We start from the raw sequence: 6,046 nt of genomic DNA, 5'->3' as shown, positions 1-6,046 counted from the left end.
ACTGTTCATGTATACATTCAAAAGCCATGGTGGCATCCAACACCCCTGTCTCACCCACACTAACACCAAAACTCACTCAGCTTATCATTCATGCACAAAGAGGCACTTGCATCCTTATAGAAGGATCTGATCCCCTCGAGGAAATGCCCTCCCACACCATATTTCCCTACGACATCCTATAATCCCTTCCTGTCAACCCTGTCATATGCCTTCTCTAGGTCCATGAATGCAGCAAACAGCTTCCTAACCTTCTTTAGATACTTTTTAACTTGAATATTCAGTGCAAATATTTGGTCTACACAACTCTACCCTTTCCTAGAAACCCCCTTGTTCATTGCCTTCACTTTTTTTCAGGTATTTTCTTCTTCATTTAAAACCCTTCCATACATTTTTCCTGCCACACTGAGTAAACTTATTCCCCTGTAACTATTACAATCACCTCTACTTCCTTTCCCTTTGTATAGCAATACAACAATAGCCCTTCTCCAGTCCTCTGGCACCTCACCCTGTTCCCTTGTTAGGTTACATATCCCTAACATCCATTCTGCAACTACATCTCCATACTTTAGCATTTCTGCGGTTATTCCAGGGGCCTTTACTACTTTTCATCACCTCCTTTCACCTCTCCCTGTGGATCTGGTCATGCTACATTGATCTTTATTCCTACACTAGTCACTTCTGCTCTCCCTCCCACACTATCACTCATTACAGTATCAAAGTTCTACTTTGATACCTCACTTATCTCATTCCCTTTCACAAGTACTCCATCTCTCCTCTTCATGCCACAAATGTCACTTTTCTCCCCCATTTCTCTTTTGACTTCTTTGCAGAAAAGATTTTTGGTTTTGATATTTTGCCGATATTTTCCCCTCAAAATCCTCATCCACTCTACTTATCCTAACCAGTCTCTTTTCGTGTTTTGCTCCCTGTACTTTCTCTTCCATTTCTTGCCTCCTCTGTCACATTTCTTTGTAACATTTTCTTGTAGTCCCTTCTTTCCTCCTCAACTGCCTCTTTTATCTAATCCGTCCACCACACACTCCCTTTCTTTTCTTTTCCACACGACCTATACCCAACTACTTCCTCAGTTGCCCTGACCACTGAACTTTTAAACGCCTTATTCACTCCTGCACTGTGTTCTATTCCTGCTCTTGCCCTTTCAAGTACTCCTCCACTTACCTCTTATACATCTCCCTGTGGCCACTGTCTAGAAATTTCTCACTAGCTACTTCCCTCCTACTCTTTTCTCTTCCCACCCCATTTCTCTTCCATTCCAATTTTGGCTACTACCACAATCTTAAATATTGTATTTCAAGCCATTTGGTTTTACAACTTGCCGAATCTTTAGATTCCAAAAAGATGTCATTAATTTGCACAATGTACTTCAAGGGAGCTTGAACTCAATTTCATCAAAATTTAAAAAATGCCCTTTATGAATATAACAAAAAATGATTTAGTTTAAAAAATTAATTATATTACAAACATATAGAAAACAAAATAAACTGCATGAAAGAGCAGAGCTGATTCTGTGGGTTCAAGTAAATTACTAGATTAAACTGACTGGTGGTGGGTGTGAGAAATGGATAAGAATAATGATACCAGCTATGCTGTAATAATTCTAAAGCAGCATTCCTCTCACTTGAAATACACACATGGGAATGTGTGAATCAACCAATGTACTGAGAAGTTTATTACATCAGCAATCTGTTAGCTGGGTAATCACAGCAGTCAATATGGTATTAAATAGTACCAGATATACCTTGACTGAACTTGGGCAAACTCTAGGTATGTTGGGGAAAAGAAGCATTGTGACTTTTATTTTCTTTACTATAAAAAACAATTAAATAATAAATTATTAATTCACTGCATTAATGTTAATGTGTGTATCCAATCAGATGATGGTACCATAAATACTTGGTGGCACTATAAACACTTGCCTGCACCATAATGGGCTGGGGCTGGCTACTGACCTACCAAGAAAGCTACCAGCACCACAGGTGAAACAAAAAAAATAATGATGAATATAACAAACACCCACACACATCTTGATGGAGAGGATATAATCTAACTGCAGTGTACAGAGCAGTGCAGGAAATGGAAGCTCTATGGGATGAATTGTTTGTACGAGATGCTAGAAATACAAGGTCTCTTGAAGATAGCGAGAAAGAAAAATTGCCTAACATAAGAAATTTAGTTTCCCTCATAGGTGCAGTGAAACCTGAAATGACCTCAAAAAGGAGATAAAATAATTTAAAGCTAAACTTGCCACCAAGATTTGGAGATGAAACCCCACAAGCACAGCTCACTTCCTATGAAACATATGGAGGTAATAACTAAGTAAATATGGTACACTTGCATACCCACATACACATGCATGTGCTCCTTACTCCCATACTTCTCTAGTTATTGTCCATGTCACCATCTACTTTCCAGCTACCCCCTCTCTTCTCATCATCTCTTGCCCTTCTCACTTCTTCCATTCTCTTCTTTTTCTGTTATGCCACTCCCTCTCAGCACTGTCAGTCACTCTCCTGGCAACTCTCTCCAATACTCCTCCATTACTGATACATTTTACTGGTGGTCTCACACAAGAATGTTTCCCTCAGTCCTAACCTTGTGCATTCACAAAGTCTTCAGCATTCATTCCTATCACATGTCCATATCATCTCAAGTTTAACACAGTTCACCTTTCACACACCACAGTCCACTACCTTTGATGTTGCACTCGTACCAAAACTCATTTGCATCCTCATTACTTCATTATGACGACATATTAATTAATGGGGACATACTCCTGGGGCACGTTGCCCCACCCACTATGCTTTATGGGCATCCCCTTGGCCTCTTCCATTTAGGTCTGTCTTACAGAAAAATCAGTGTGTATTGTTGACTTCTGGGTAGCATGCCAAACATCCATATAGCACAAGTGTGTTTTGTTTATGGATTATACAAGTAATAGGCCTCTATTCAATCTCATAAGTAATCATTGATTTGACATAGTCATTCAAGTGTTTACTCATGATTCTGTAAAGACATCTATTACCAAAGGCAAGATTCTCTCCAGGTCACTATTTAGTGTCCATGTCATGTAGAAATAGAAAAAGACAGTATATAGACAAAAGTGTAATAGATTATACCCCTGTTGATACGAGGTCGAGACAGGATGTAGTGGATGCAAAGGTTGTGAGAGGAATGTATGGCGGATCTGATCACTTCATGGTAGAAGCTAAAATTAGGATGAAGGAGAAATGGAAATTTAGAGGGAATGGGAAGAAGGGAAAGGGTAGGAAAGAAATAGCAAGTGAGAAATTGCATGACAGTGGCCACAGGGAGATTTATAGGTGGAGAGTGAAGGAAATACTTGGAAGAGCAAGAGCACAGATAGACCACAGTGAAGGAGTGAATGAGGAAGTAGTCAGGTATAGGTCGTGTGGCAAAGGAAAGAATGGGAATGCATGGTGGACAGATGAGATAAAAGAGGCAGTTGTGGAGAAAAGAAGGAACTGCGAGATAATGTTTTGAGAAATGTGACAGAGGAGGTGAGAGGGAGATGGGAGAGAAAGTACAGGGAGAGTGAGATGTTGGTAAAGAGATTGGTTAGGGAAAGTGAAGAGAGATTGGGTGAGGATTTGGTAGTAAAATTTCAGCAAAATATCAGAACACGAAACTTTTCAATAAAGAAATTAAAAGATAAATGGGGATAGAAAAGAATGACATTTGTAACATGAAGAGGAAAGGTGGGGTGCTTGTGAGAGGGAATGAGGAGATAAGGGAGGTATGGAAGCAGCACTTTGAAACTGATGAATGAGTTTGGGAGGGAGAGCAGAAGTGACTAGTGCAGGAATAAAAATCAATGTAGGAGAGCCAGATCCACAGGGGAGGGTGGAGAGAGGTGAGATAGAGGAGGCAATGATGAAGTTAAAAGTAGGAAAGGCTCCTGGAGCTGATGGCATAACAGCAAAAATGTTGAAGTATGGAGGAGGTGTAGTTGTGGAATGGATATTATGGATATGTAGCCTAGCATGGGAACATGGTGAGGTGCCAGAGGATTGGAGAAAGGCTATTGTTGTGCTGCTGTACAAAGGGAAAGGAAGCAGAGGTGATTGTAATAGTTACAGGGGGGAATAAGTCTACTCAGTGTGGCAGGAAAAGTGTATGGAAGTGTTTTAAATGAGAGGAAGGAAATAACTGAGAGAAGTGTAGACAATGAACAAGGGGTTTTTAGGAAAGATGGGTTGTGCAGACCAAATATTTGCACTCAAAATGTTAGTTGAAAAATACATAGAGAAGGATAGGAAGCCGTTTGGTTCGTTCATGGACCTGGAGAAGGCATATGACAGGGTTGACAGGAAGGGGTTGTGGGATGTTCTAAGGATATATGGTGTGGGAGGGCATTTGCTGGAGGGAATCCGATCCTTCTATAAGGATGCGAGTGCTTCTGTACGTGTGAAGGGCGAGTTGAGTAAGTTTTGGTGTGGGTGTGAGACAGGGGTGTGCAATGTCATCATGGCTTTTTAATGTGTATATATTTTGTTGTGTGAGTGAAATGAAAGTCAGAGTCTTGGAGCTTGGGCCAAGGCTGGAAGTGAGAGGTAAGTAGGAGTCATTGGTTGCGGGCCTGTTTGCAGATGATACATTGTTGTTAGCAGAGAATGAGGGGATGCTGCAGAAGATAGTGGATGAGTTTGACAGGGTGTGTAAGAGAAGAAAGCTGAGAGTAAATGCTGGGAAGAGTAAGGTTATGGTATATTTGAAAGGGGGAGAGAACAGGTCATTGAATTTGCAAAGCCGTACAGAGTTAGAGCAGAGGGTACAACGAAGTGTAGGAGAAGGTTAGGGGAGGAGAGAATGGAGGAGGTGACAGAGTTTAAATATTTAGGGACCATTTTATGTAAGCCTGGCAGTATGGAAGGTAAGGAGAGGGAAAGAGCAGTGAAGGGCAGACAGTTGGTGGTTGCATTGGAGAGTTATGATCGAAAGGAAGAAGTGTGAGCATGGAGGTAAAGAGGAATAAGAATAGTATTATCTGTCAACTGTCATATGCATTAGAGGCGTGGACATAGAATGCAGCACAGCACTCGAGAATGCATAGGCTACAGTGAAAAAGTTATAGGAGGTGCATGTGGTGTGTCAGGATGGGATGGAGAAAGTAAAGAAAGTGTGTATGAGCGGTTTGGTATGGGTGCGACAGCAAAAGAGTGGAGTGTGGAGTGGGAATGGTGGAGTGGGTGAAGCATGGTGGATTGAGATTGTTTGGACAAGTGATGACAATGGGAGAGACTGACTTCATGAAGAGTGTACGAGTGAAGGATTGAGGGAGGGGGTGTCAGGGGACCACCACCTGTGAAGTGGATCAATAGGGTGATTGAGTAATGGAGCAGAGAGTTGAAAGTAGCAGAATTGAATGTGCTGAGAGAGTGCCAGAACAGGGAGATGGATCGAGACACTTCTCAGCGGCCACCCCCTGAGGAAGTTCCCGCGAGGGAGCAAGGCGTCGGAGATATAGATAGATAGATATACAAAAGACTAAGACCCGAATCTACTTGACTTGACCTACAATGATCTCATGACATAACCTGTCTGCCAATCTCCAATTGACCACAACTTGCCTGACTCACCGTAGCGGTGGCAATCGCCAGTCCAGTCAACACGTCACTCCATCAGTTTGGTGGAGGTGAGTCAGGTGGCTTGCACGATGGCGTATATCCACGTCAACTGTAAGAAATGTTAAGTATTAGATGCAAAATAAATAGCTGTATCAAGAAACTGCTTTAGAATAAGTTCAGCATATCCAGTATAGTACATTTTGGTGTTTTCTCACTTCAGATTTTACCGAAGTTAATTGGTAGCTACATTGTTACAAGGAGTTTTATTACAAACTTCTCCCTAAAATTGTTGCTCTAATTTAGCTTTCATCTTCAAGGCATTTATCGAGAGTGATTCAAGAGGCAATAATTAGGCTATATTTCTGTGTGGAATTAGCACTCAGTGGTAATTGTGAGATTCACTCCGCCTCCAAAACACTATATTAGGTTACGCCTCCATG

The sequence above is a fragment of the Eriocheir sinensis genome, chromosome 21, assembly GCF_024679095.1.
Source record: "Eriocheir sinensis breed Jianghai 21 chromosome 21, ASM2467909v1, whole genome shotgun sequence".
NCBI lineage: Eukaryota > Metazoa > Arthropoda > Malacostraca > Decapoda > Varunidae > Eriocheir > Eriocheir sinensis.
Note: the sequence above shows the minus strand (reverse complement) of the source record.